The sequence below is a fragment of the Lipotes vexillifer genome, unplaced genomic scaffold (assembly GCF_000442215.2).
Source record: "Lipotes vexillifer unplaced genomic scaffold, Lipotes_vexillifer_v1.1 scaffold1008, whole genome shotgun sequence".
Lineage (NCBI taxonomy): Eukaryota > Metazoa > Chordata > Mammalia > Artiodactyla > Lipotidae > Lipotes > Lipotes vexillifer.
The window spans coordinates 4,121,571-4,135,787 of record NW_006772616.1 but is presented as its reverse complement, the minus strand read 5'-3'; the positions used below and the strand labels follow the sequence as shown (position 1 = coordinate 4,135,787).

General features: G+C 44.3%; 1 pseudogene; it reads left to right on the top strand.

Annotated features, from left to right (window-relative positions):
- Positions 1–684: 684 nt before the first annotated feature.
- The window catches only part of LOC103080730 (S-phase kinase-associated protein 1 pseudogene), a 21,106-nt pseudogene continuing 7,573 nt past the window's right edge, over positions 685–14,217 (top strand).

Below are 14,217 nucleotides of genomic sequence, written 5' to 3'. Positions count from 1 at the left end.
CCGTGCCCAGAGTAAGCACTCAGAAATGCATTACCCATTTGACGAGCAGAGTTGGTTCCAACTGATGGAGACATACTCAGACATACTGGGCTTTGATTGGCAGAACCTCGGCCTAGAGCAGCCTCTAATAACGCCACTGTGTCCAAATCCCTTCATCTCCCCAGGCTTTGATTTCCTCATCTGCAGAAGAGCACGCCATGCCAGAATTGGTGATAGAGAAGGCTATGTTTCTGAGAAGCTGCTTTATATGTTTTTCTCTCTGTTTCCCCCTCCTGGAAGGTAGACAGTCCCTTCTAGACTGTTTCAGGGATTTTTTGTTTGTTTGTTTAATAGGAAAGAGAGCAGAAGAAGACTGACGTTGCCACCTTCCCGTTGTTTTATGAAAGCCCAACTCCAGGAAAGCCATAATGCTAGATGAGCCAAGGAACAAGAGGCTTGGGAAGGAAGGAGAACGGCGAGAAAGAGGAATCCCCCCAGACTGGGAAGAAGACAGGGGTCTCTGGGTCCTGAGAACAGTCACAGTCTACATTGCCAGGAGAAGCCCCTGCTCCCTGACTGCGCCCTGGGAGGTGGCCAGATCTCAGGACGGATGGCTGTGTGGAGCACAGGAGGACAAGGGCCCACAGGCCACAGGTCTCCTACTTGGCCAAAGAGGCCACCCCCTTCAATGTCAGGAAAGCAAGGATGCCACCGGAATCAAAGTTCCTGGCAGTGGACACTGGAAAACGGGAAGTAATCGACGTGGACCAAGACAATGCCCCGTCACCCCAGATGTTTTGTGGTCAGTGCAGGTGAGGTAAGAAGGGGACACAACCTAAGAATGACCATGTTGGGCTTCCCAGGTGGCGCAGTGGTTGAGAGTCCGCCTGCCGATGCAGGGGACATGGGTTCGTGCCCCGGTCCGGGAAGATCCCACATGTCGCAGAGAGGCTGGGCCCGTGAGCCACGGCCGCTGAGCCTGCGCGTCCGGAGCCTGTGCTCCGCAACGGGAGAGGCCACAACAGTGAGAGGCCCGCGTACCGCAAAAAAAAAAAAAAAAAAAAAAAAAAGAATGACCATGTTGCAGCTAAAGTACCTTATTCACTAATTCCTCTGAAACCAGTTTTTCCTCCAGCATGGAACAGATCACTCTCCGCTGTTGAGCCCTAAAAGAAGGAGCTCACCCGCCTCAAGGTACCATCTTTGATGATAGAAAAAAGCAACACATTAGACCCATGGAGGGAAGAGCAGATCCTGTCTCCCTCACCTCCCGCTGGCTCTAAAGCATATGTTCTTTGGCTACAATAACAAAGCGAGCCCCTCAGTGGTAAAGACCACCGTTCAAACAATTCACCGCCGAGTCATCACCAATTCCAGAAGACAACTGAGTTGGGTGTCACTGGTCTCCTTGCCTTAGACTACAGTGTTAGCCACCGAACATTCTAGTGCTTCTTTTCTGCTCACCTAACAAGGAAGGAGATGGGACATACAAAGCTGTTTCATTAGAACCAACAAAGAATTTTTATGAGCGGCTCCATCACATTTAACTAGCTCCTTTAGTAACAGAAAGGAAATCTGTGTCAGAGGTTTGTCAGCCTTTGACGGATGTTTTCATTCTCTGTTTCTGTCGCTCTCCTTATGTGGCCCAGGTCATGATGGTGAGTTTGAACTTTTTAGACGCCGTACTCCACCTGCCGCCATGTCCTGCAGCTATGATACTGCTGTCGGAGCCCAACCCCAGTCTCAGCAATTACACAGTTCCACTAAACAGAAAGGACTGACAAGCGTTTCGGGGCAGGGGTTCTCTAATTTGACTTAGAAAATCCTCAGCTTTTCACTTGCTGCTGGTCTGAAATATCAAGAAGTACCGAGAAGAAATCAATTTGTTTGTGATTTGGCCAGCCAGGTTACCAACGGCTTGTTCTGTGCTGAGCAGGCTTGATTCAGTCATAATCAGCGATCAGAGGGGCTAGGAGATTAGGGCCAAGAAACTCACTATATATCAGCCAAGTCTTTGGTTCTAAGATCCTATACAAAGTCCTTTTTATCAAAGTTGCTTTACTGTAATTTTTTCTGGTTATTAACACAATATGTTCTCCTTGAAAAAATCAAAAAGGTACGTACTTTTTAAAGGCTATAATGTCACGCATAGCCTGTGTGGCAGTTTTTATTTTCTAAAGATGGCTATGAACACACATACACACACACACCACCCCTCAAGTTCTTCTTACACTGTGATATGCATACTTCATATTGAGAATCCATGTTTCCTCCCCTTGAAGCTACATGGGTCTTTGAAACTGCATTGATCACTTAAAATTCAGTGCAAGTGATGCTGTATAATTTCCAAGGATTGGTCATAAAAGGTGATGTGGCTGTAGCTGCGTTCTCCACTCTTCCCCCTTTCTCTCTCTCTTTCTCTCTGTCTCTCTCTCTGTCTCTCTCAACATGGGCTTTGGGAGCCCTGGATGGACATGAAAGAAGTCTCCATGCTGAAGAGATCACAAGGAGAAACTAAATAGAAGATAAACGCTAAGCTCCGGCTGTCCAGCCCCAGCTGTTTGACACACCAGTGACCACTGACACACCAGTGACCCGCAAGGTGATTCCACCCTCCTATTCCCCCGCCTGCCCCCAACAAACTGATGCCAAGTAGAGCAAAGATGAGCTATCCTTGCCAAACCCTGCCCAGATGGCAGACTCGCGAGTCAAATGAATGGTTGTTGTTTTAAGCCACTAAATTTGGGGGATGTTTTGTTATAGAGCATTAGCTAACTAAGGAACAAGCCCAACAACTTCAGATAAACCACTGTTACCACATTGGCATATACTACTCTCAAATGATATATAGATTTCTTGCTTATTCCCAAGCAACGGAAGAAACTTGCTCAGCCAAGTATTTTTTTGTTCCAGAAGACTGTTTTTTTGTTTTTTTTATAAATTATTGGTTTCCAATGTAGAACCAGTTTTCTCCAGCAAAGCAAATTATCTATTCTGCGGGCCAGGCCACAGAAGCCTCTCAGTCCCAATCTACCTGTAGAATGGATGGACTTAGAGTAAAAGCTTTACAGAATAGTCCTCCAATGTGGGAGACAATGTTTCTTCCTTTCTTTTAGTTTTTTAAGGATGTATTTCTCCTCAAGGATGTTTTTTTCACATCCGTATGTCTTATCATCATAAACAACTGGATTAATAAAAACAAAAATAAACAAATGGGACCTAATGAAACTTAAACTCTTTTGCACAGCAAAGGAAACTATAAACAAGATGAAAAGACAACCCTCAGAATGGGAGAAAATATTTGCAAATGAATCAGCAGACAAAGGATTAACCTCCAAAATATACAAACAGCTCATGCAGCTCAATATTAAAAAAACAAACAACCCAATCAAAAACTGGGCAGAAGACCTAAATAGACATTTCTTCAAAGAAGACATACAGATGGACAAGAAGCACATGAAAAGCTGCTCAACATCACTAATTATCAGAGAAATGCAAATCAAAACTACAGTGAGGTATCACCTCACACCAGTCAGAATGGGCATTGTCAGAAAATCTACAAACAACAAACGCTGGAGAGGGTGTGGAGAAAAGGGAACTCTCTTGCACTGCTAGTGGGAATGTAAACTGGTGCAGCCACTATGGAGAACAGCATGGAGGTTCCTTAAAAACCTACAAATAGAACTACCATATGACCCAGCAATCCCACTGCTGGGCATATACCCTGAGAAAACCATAATTCAAAAAGAGTCATGTACCACAATGTTCACTGCAGCACTATTTACAATAGCCCGGAGATGGAAGCAACCTAAGTGTCCATCAACAGATGAATGGATAAAGAAGACGTGGCACATATATACAATAGAATATTACTCAACCATAACAAGAAATGAAATTGAGTTATTTGTAGTGAGGTGGATGGACCTAGAGTCTGTCATACAGAGTGAAGTAAGTCAGAAAGAGAAAAACAAATACCGTATGGTAACGCATATATATGGAACCAGAAAAAAAAAAAAAAAAATGTTCTGATGAACCTAGGGGCACGACAGGAATAAAGAGGCAGATGTAGAGAATGGACTTGAGGACACGGGGAGGGGGAAGGGTAAGCTGGGACGAAGTGAGAGAGTGGCATGGACATATATACACTACCGAATGTAAAATAGATAGCCAGTGGGAAGCAGCCACATAGCCCAGGGAGATCAGCTCGGTGCTCTGTGACCACCTAGAGGGCTGGGATGGGGAGGGTGGGAGGGAGACGCAAGAGGGAGGAGACATAGGATATATGTGTACATATAGCTGATTCGCTTTGTTATGCAGCAGAAATTAACACAACATTGTAAAGCAATTATACTCGAATAAAGATGTAAATAAATAAATACAAAAAAAAAAAAAAAAAACCGACACACGCACCCGTGTTCACTGCAGCACTATTTACAATAGCCAGGACATGGAAGCAACCTAAATGCCCATAGACAGATGAATGGATAAAGAAGATGTGGTACATGTATACAGTGGAGTATTACTCAACCATAAAAAGGAACGAAATTGGGCCATTTGTAGAGACGTGGCTGGACCTAGAGACTGTCCTACAGAGTGAAGTAAGTCAGAAAGAGAAAAACAAATATCGTATACTAACACATGTATGTGAAATCTAGAAACATGGTACAGATGAACTTGTTTAGAAGGCAGAAATAGAGACACAGATGGAGAGAACCAACCTATGGAAACCAAGCGGGGAGAGCGGCAGGGGGGATGGGGTGTGATGAATTGGGAGATTGGGATTGACATGTATACACTAATATGTATAAAATAGATAACTAATAAGAACCTGCTGTGTAAAATAAATAATAAATAAATATTAAAAAAAAAAGTTGGATTAATTTCGTACGGTAACCATTAAAGAGATCGCTGAGGAATGGATCACTGTGGATTGCAGTTGTTGAGGAAAGTTTCATGGGAAGTTTGGGAACTCATGTTCACTGAGCAGAAGAGGTGGGCGAGAGGAAGTGTGATGAGCGTCTGTGGGTTTTTTCCCCTGCCCACCATCGTTACCCCTATGGTAACCACACTAAAATGTTCCTCAAAACCTTGTTATGCAAAGGATGGTCCGTGGACCAGCACCATCAGCATCGCCTGGGAGCTTGTCCGAAATGCAGACTCTCAGGCCCCACCCGAGGAGCCTACTGAATCAGAACCTGCATTTTAAAAAGATACCCAGGTAATTTGTTTGTACATTACAGTTTGGAAAGCACTGTCTTAAGACACCCACCCTTTCTCTGCTCACTGTGTCTGTGACCCCAGTGGGGCCGACCCACAGACGTGGCTGATCTGTAAGACTGGTTCAAGGAAACACATGTGACTCAGGCCTATCCAGGGGGGGTCAGATGGACACTTCTGCTAACACGATACAGAGAAAGGAACCTTTTCTTTCCAGGTTGCTAAACTGGTGAAATGAAACCATGAATTGTGGTCATACATGGGGTTTGGAAGTTGGTGGTTAAACAGCACTCTTTCTCCACTCCTGTATACAAATCTAATTAAGAGAGACTGACATAGGAGTCAATGATACAGATAAACAATATCAGCTTTATTATTGGAGGATGAAGCTTCTTAAAGTCACAATTGAACTCCCTAATTTCAGCCTTAGAAACGCACAGGCATCTGTCTTGCGGACAGGCCCCACCCTAGTAAGCTTGTCACATGAACAGCCAATAATACGATCATCTTGAAGACAGATCATCCCAAAAAAGAAAAGGCCACTGAGTTGCACATGCCCAGTTCCTTCTTGCAAATAGCGTCAGACGTCACTCCTTCTACCTCGTGGAGAGAGATGGTAATAGAAGTTCCTGCTTCTCTGGAGGCAGGAGGAATGAGGAGATACGCATTTCCTCCTCACCCAAAGCTAGCATTGCTCCCAGGTGGGAAGGGCCAGCTTGAGAATGAAGGTCACCTTGAGCCGAGAGATGGAGAGGTCGTGGAGAACATCATGATCTACTGCTCAGAAAGAAAGTAGTAAATATCCTACCAGCTGACAAGTTGCTTCAATCAATACCTTGTCCTGACTCTAACATAAAGGAGAAATTAAAAAGAAAATAATTTAAATGAACTATGTATTGTGGAATATAGGTGCTTGAACATTATTATGGTGGACCAGGGGTCAACAAACCTTTCCGGTAAAGGATCATTTAGTAAACACTGCAGGCTTTGCGGGCCACGGAGAGTCTCTGTTGCATATTTTTTTTTTTTTTTTTTTTTTTTTTTTTTTATATATACACAACCCTTTAGAGATGTAAGAATCAATCTTAGCTCATGGACTGTACAGAAACAGGCCATGGGCTGGATGTGGCCCAGAAGCTCTAGTTTGCTGGAACAACAACAGTAACTAGACGTACAACAAGATGTCAGGGGCTTCCCTGGTGGTGCAGTGGTTAAGAATCCGCTTGCCAATGCAGGGGACACGGCTTCCAACCCTGCCCCGGGAAGATCCCACATGCCGTGGAGCAACTAAGCCCGTGCGCCGCAACTACTGAGCCTGCACTCTAGAGCCTGCGAGCCACAACTACTGAGCCCGCATGCCACAACTACTGAAGCCCGCGTGCCTAGAGCCCGTGCTCCACAACAAGAGAAGCCACCGCAATGAGAAGCCCGTGCACCGCAACAAAGAGTAGCGCCCGCTCGCCACAACTACAGAAAAGCCTGTGCTCGGCAACGAAGACGCAACACAGACAAAAATAAATAAATAAATTTATTAAAAAAAAAAAAAACAAGATGTCAGATGCTTGGACCTCCTTATCATCACTAGGTCTGGACTGGACATGTCTAAATAAAGCCTACGTAAGTATACCTGTGTATATATGTGCATCAGAGCACCCTGAACGCCTCAGCCAGTGTAGACTCAGACAAGAGTGCCATATCAGGGGTTAAGAACCACCAGCACTGCTGCCCCCAGACCCCTCAAAAATAGAGGATAATTCTCAGTAAAGTCCCACATGAGGCACACTATATAATACGCCCTCTATTTTTACTTTACTGCAGTTGCATTCCTGGATGATTCAGTGTATATTAAAACCAGGCAAAAATGTATTGTACTAACGTGGAAAACGGCACTAAGATCCCGCCTTCTATAAACAGAAACCAGGGTTCACTTACAAGAATGTCTAGTAAGTCATTTGAACATCACATGGGAAGGAAGGAAATTCTCTAACATGTGCGACTGCGTGTGCACATCAGGCAGCCTAGCAACCCTTAACCCTGCCCACCAAGGGCCAGCATGGCCCCCCTCCGATTACTACGACAACCAGAAACACTCCCATAAATCTCAAAACAGTGCTCCCTGACAGCAGAGGTGGATGCAGAGATGGAGCGGAAGGTCACACAATTCTGCGTAAATATACTTTCAAAATCTCTAAAGGCCCTCCCAAAGCCTTGGAGGGGGCCATGCAAGGGAGGGACCCAGAGACTTCAGTGGCACCAGCTTCCCAGTCAATCTGCGGCTGCCTTTCTGTGAGGATGGAAACGGACGTGGGACTAAGAATCACATCTGCCCAGAGCAGGGTCCGGTAACACCTGTTAGGTGGACAAATCCATCTGTGCAAACCAAAGGTGGACTCACGGTCAGGACTGGCTACAGAATTGGGGGACCCAGTGCAAGATAAAAGTGTGGGGCTGTGGACCCTTGTATTCAAAAAATATGAAGAATTTCAAGATGGCAACAGGAGAGCATTCAACCAAGCTCAGGGCCCTTCTGAGCATGACCCCGGTGTGACTGAATCGCTCACCTCCCATGACACTGGTCCTGCCACAAATCAATCCAAATAACAATCATTAAGAAATTTATGTTATTAATAAGTGTCTCCACATCTGTTACTTTGTTTGCTTTCATACCCCTGGCCTTATCCTGACTCCCGAGATGAGAAAGTGAACCTTAGGGGGGTGTCAGGTCACATCTAAGAAGGAAGGAGAGATGGGAGGAATTAAGACCAGGTCTCCTGACTCGTTCCCTACCCCGCCTGCCACTCCGCAACCACAAAGTCTTTTGTTCTTCATCCTGTTTGCCAGCCCTGGAAGTCACAAGTGGGAACTTCCATGGACACAGTCTGGGGCCTCAGCCACACCAGAGAGATTATGAGCTGAAAATGAACATGAACATTCACCCACTTAGAGAATGTGTTTGCTTGTTTACTTGCTTGTTGGTTAGTTGTTCTCTTGTAAGCCCCTTTGCGTTAGAAGACTCAGGATTAAGTTCAGGAAACCTCCAATCATGGTACCAATGATTTGCAATTAAAGAATGGCCAGTTAGAGAGAGAGACTTAGCTAATTCTTGCCCAAAGCATTTTGGATGTTGCTGGGTATATGTTAGGAACAAGGCTAATAAAACGGCTGACTGGCAGAAAAATTCAGACCTCCCAGGGATTCTATTACTCCCACAAAAGACTTTGCCAAAATCCACTCCTATTGCTGCCTTTAAAGACAGAGCACAGCCATATTCAGAACCTACTGCAAAGCAGGCAAGAGAAAATGAGAAGGAAAAGCTTTTGTGCTCTGCCCCCTCAGAATGGAAAACTGTTGACTATGTCTTCTTAGGATTCATGGAGCTTTCGAGAAACTAGATTTTTAGACCTTGGTCAGTTTGATGGTGGAGTAACTGGATACTTCTCTATTCCTGATGATCTAGGTCAATTCATTTAAGTTTTCCCAAATATGTTGCAGTCTAGTCTATACTTATCAGTGAATTACAGTATTTGCAAGAAACACAGAAATCTAAAAGTAGTGCTTGCTGTGAGAGCCTGTTCCTACCATGCTCCATAGCAACAAACTTTTATTTCAAGTTTCTATACCTTAGGCTATATCCACACATACATGCACACATGCAGCTAAAAAGAAACTAACGAACAAACAAGTTGATTCCAAGATGAAAACAAGAGCATAAAGCAAACAAAGCAAAGCACCATAAGTGAGCAAAGGTTGCTGCCGGGCGTGGGGAGGGACCTGGAGAAGAGAGTTACCCAAATGTCAGCAAAAGCGTGGTATGAATTACAGCTTATGGAACAAAGAGGATAAGATGGAAGCACCAGAGATATTTCATCATAATATACATAGACCACTGAGTTTATTTGGTAGTTAAGGAGGTAATGGCTTTCTTTCAAACTCATTTTAAAAGTTCTTTTTTTAATGGTGGCGATAAATGCTTTTTAATGCGGGGACTATATTCACGAGAGTGGCCACAAGGCCATACTCAATCCTTGCTAAGGATGCTTAATGAGGTGATGCTGCTTTCACTAAAATATTCTGTGCTGTTTCAACCACCTCATCCTTGGCAGAACTAACTCTCAAGGTACAAAGACAATATGAGGGAGAAAAGAGGTATTTTACCCTGTATGTGAGGAACTCCGGGGTTTTTCTTAAGTATGTTGCCAAGTGTTTCTTCCCCAGGAGGTACTGAGTGGCAGGGAAATTTAACTGGGGCATAAAAACAAATTAACAGAAGTAATGTATGAAATAAGCTTTTGCCAGTATCCAATTATAGCATCAAGTTATGCTAAAAGGTTGATGGATGTATTTTAACATCAGATGGCAGAAAATTTAGGGGCTAGATACATTACGGTCTTGTCTATCCATCAACCCTAAAATTTAAAACCAACCACTAAGATAAAAAGGAATTTGCGCGCTGTCTCTCTAGGTTGAAAAGTACGTGTGCCTCCCCCTGCACCTCATCCCCGGGTTTGCGAAACCAACTCGAGTTTTCTCTTACTATTAATTATCTTATAAAGAAACACTATTTAAAAAAATTCCTTCTCATCAAATGCCTATACCATCGAGCAGTATTTTAAAAGTCATTATAACTGCGTGAGAAACATCCCATGTGTTTGAGTCCCCATGGCTCCTGTGAGCATTTAGACGTTTGAGTTTTGAAGAAAAATAGAAAAAGATGTACCCAGTGAAGAAAATGCCTCCGAATTCCATTTTAAAGTCTATTATTTCCATTGCAGTTGATCCCATGTATATACAGATGTGTTTTAGCTTTCTATTACTGCAGCTGTCTTCACAGTGATGTTATTAAAATGCAGTAGATTAAAAACAAAACGATACACTGAGATGGAAAAACAAAGGCAAACCTCGAAAACCAAATGGTATCCAAAATTAAACAAATATACCTAATATCGAAGAAATGAAAGTACTGCAGATTGATGAATAATTAAACACCTCAAAATCAAACCAATGCGGGGAAGAGGCTACTTAAAAAAAAACAAAACAGAGATTTAAAGGCATAAATCATGATATATAACCTATCCCAACTTTGACCTCATAGAAAGCAAGAAAGATCAAAGGTGACGCTTCATTATGTATTTATTGCTTAGCCAAAGCATTATTCATCTATCTTCATTTTGAAAGATATATATGGAGTACAAATTCTCATAGATAGAACCATTGCAGGGAAATTTTTATGTGCAGAATTTATCATGAAATCTGCAGCTAATAGCACAGGATGCCTAATTTGTAATTTGCCTGTCTCTTTCCAGATTTATAGCACTGCAGCTTTACAGCCAAAAGATGCAAGCTGCAATGTGTCATGGGAAGATGGCTGACAGTTCAAACACAGTCACTGTCATTCTTCAGAGACCTTATTCTTTAATTCTCTAGTGAAGATACCAGGAAATGACCACCACTGCTGCCACCATTAACACCCACACCCATACACGTGCATGCTAGAAAACTCCATCTGGAAAGATTACTGTGTTGATTTCCAAAACAAAGCCAGACGTAAAAGATTTGAGGCAGGATTGCTTTTTTAATTAAAAATGCATGAATGAAATTATAGAATCCTCTTTTCTATTCATCTTGGCTGGGGAAAGACAAGATGGCATCAGGAGTGTGCCTCTAATCCCAGAATACAATAATCTAGTAACAAAACACTGAAACCAATGTTGGCCCCAAATGTAATTTTGAAACACCTAGGAGACTTCTGGTTACCTTAAGTGATGTCGTAACAGTCCCAAAGATCTACTTAAATCCATTTCAGTCATTTTATGAGGTGACGTAGCAAGGTGGCATGCCTATTTATTTGAGAATGAGAAGAAAAAGTCCAGAATTTCTGGCCTGGCACCAAAACTGCATGGCATCGTCCGCACCAGTGTGGCACAGCACACTGAGTTACCAGAATATCTCCCCCCATTCCTTACAGCAGTCATAGCCCCTGCACTGTCCATCTTCAGCCAGGAGCATCCTCACCTATCCACCTAGAAGAGAGAGCGGCGGTGCAGTGAAATTTTCCAATATGGTGTCTATCAGACGACATAGTGTGATGGTTAATTTCATGTGTCGCCTTGGCTTGCCCAGATTAGACATTATCTCTTGGTGTGTCTGCAAGTGTCTTTCTGGATGAGATTAGCATTTGACTTGGGGAACTCAAAGTCCAGTTTGGATTAGGCTCAATCCATCGAGGGTCTGAATAGAACAAAAGGTGAGGAAGGAGGAAATGGCCCCTTGCTCTTCCTACCTGCTGGAGCTGGGACCTCTCAGCTCACCTCCTCCCACCCTGGGACTGGGACTTACACCATTGGCTCCCCTGGTTCTCAGGCCTCAGCCTCAGCCTGGAATTACACCACCATCTGCCCTGCCTCTCCAGCTTAGAATATGTATCCTGTTGGTTCTGTTTCTCTGGAGAATCCTACCTAACACAGATGTTAATAAGTATAATGGGTTCCAAGGTCAAATTAGGCTAGTAAATTATAAGTTCAACAAAGCTCAACAGGATCTATCATTTTAGGACTTTTCAGAGCCTCTAGTATGGTATATACCATGAGTCCCTGAAGGGAGATAATCCTACAGAGCTCCTTCTAGGTGGATGCCACCACAGACCATGCATAACTAGCCTCCCTAGAAGGAGGCTTCCTGGTTGCCATCCAAAGCCTTGGGGTCAGACACACCTGAACTAAAACCTAGCTGTGCTACTTTTCCAGTTGTGTGAGCTCTGGCATTTATTTCAGCATCTTGGGCCACTGTCTTCTCATCTGTAAACTGACAAATGAAATGATGCTCTTAGCTGAATGCCAGAAAACAAAGAAAAACCAGTAGTGACTATGAGACCCTCCCCAGAGAACCTGGAATAGAAAGAGTAACCAACAAGAACTATCCTTCATCAAGCAGGTGGCGAATATTTGTCCCACTATGGCTGCCCAGCTTCCATACCCGCTTCCCAACAGTGGCCCAGTTCCCCCTGGGGTATCGTCTATTCTCCTTTGTGCGTGGTCCTTGTGGGATGGTAATTACAGAGACTCACAGCCATTGTGGAAATCAAAGCATGGGGCTTCTTCCTCCCCACTCCCATGTCCTCTGGTACAGATGGAGGGGGCCTCATGACTTAAGCTCAGCCAACAGCATTCTACCCATCAGGACTCTTGAGTCTCGGGGAACATCAGAATGGAAAGTCAGGTTACAGGTCAGCCATGGAAATAGTAGCAGGAGCGTTTCTATGACCAGGGCGGTGCTGGGCTTCCTATCTATTCCCAACTCTGGGGCTGCAGCATTCAGTCTATTTACTGAACCCCCAAAATCCATCCAGTCAATTAACCTTATCAGTATGAAACCAACAATTCTTTTCCAATGGTGCTCTGATCAGCAGAGATACAAGTCTAGAACAGGTCCTTGATGGAATACAAGGAGGAAGAACAAGAAGGACAAGGACGACTGTAAGTGAACAATAAACCAAACATGTATCTGCCTCATGTATGGTTCATGTATGGTTCTCATGGGGCCACTTCTAAAAACAAAAGAATTCAGGTTGTATCCTTCAGGATCCTGCCAGAAAAATGGAAACTTCTCTGCATTTGAAGCAGAGGGAATTTAAAGCAGGGAATTGATTACCCAAAGGAGGAAAGAGCTGAGAAGCCAATAAGGGACAGGGAGGCGGCCCCAGGAAACAGCAACAGCAGAAAGTCCTTACAGCCCTGAAGCAACAGGGCCGGGGCCACAGAGGAATCACAGCTGCTGCCAGAGACACTGCCCAAGACAGAAGGATGGGGATGGGAGGAAAGAGACCCTGGCTTACCCCTACCTCTGCTTCCAGCCTCCCACCCACGCATCCCATTGGCCCAACCAAGCCAGGTGTTATAGGAGCCTGCAGGGGGCACCCCTCCTCCCCCAGACTGGATTCCAGGCAAAGAGTCCCAGGACTGGCAAAGCAACTCTCACACATAAAGTGTGTTATGCCTACAACAGGCTTGGTTCACGTGATTCCCAACTCCTTGGGGACCTCCTGGCTTAATCCTGTTCCGTCTTTTCAAATGAGACAAAGCACTTTCAGCCGCCCACCTCCTACAGCCCAAGTCCCACTTTTCTCCCTGCAACAAAAACCTACAAAAGCATTTTCTTGGTCTCTCCTCCAGATGTTCTATGGACTTACTAGTCTCAGAGGCTTCCAACACTGCTCATTTCAATAAGTATTTTATCTCACATGGAAAGCCAAATGGAACACACTTGCTGTATTTATCATTTCTACAGTAAAAATAACATCTCTGCGAAGCAAGTACCAGCAAGATAAGGATGAATCCACAGGCCTTTCTGGTCTCATCACGAGAAGGATATATTTTAGAGACCCTGTACTGGATGGAATTAGGATTCCCTCAACCAAATTTAATATAATTTTGTCTCCAGGGGAATTTCTGATGAGATTGTCCTGCAAAGGGACCATGTCCTAATGGGATTTGCAGATCAAGATTACATTGTGCTGTTAAGTAGCCATTTTAAAAGAAAATGCAACCAGAGGAGGGGGGTAAACGCAGCTGGGGAACACAACTTGCTGGCATAGCCTGGAGAGCTAGGTTGGTACTCTTTCTGCATCTGGCAGAAATGGGGGCACTGGTATATCTGAGCGCCCTCCTAAAGAACCCGAATTAGAAAGAGATTCGATCTTAATGCAGACCACTGACTTTCTCTCTGTACCAGGGTCATGGGGCATTTCAACTGTGGTGAGACACCTGGCCAGTGGTGTCCCTGGGGGCTGGGGTGAGAATGTCAATGACCGAGGCAAACTCAGCCCTCCAGGGAGCATCACCACGCTCCTCTTTTCCTGGCAGTGGGGTAGTGGGCTCACGTGCTCAGACCAATGACGTCCTCCATCAAACAATGCTAACCCTGGCCCAGACTGTCGTCCAGGAGCCTTCATTTGAGAAAAATGGTGGGAAAACGAAATCAAGAAATGGATTAGAAATAGCTCAAAACTCACCCGAAGCCAAAGCA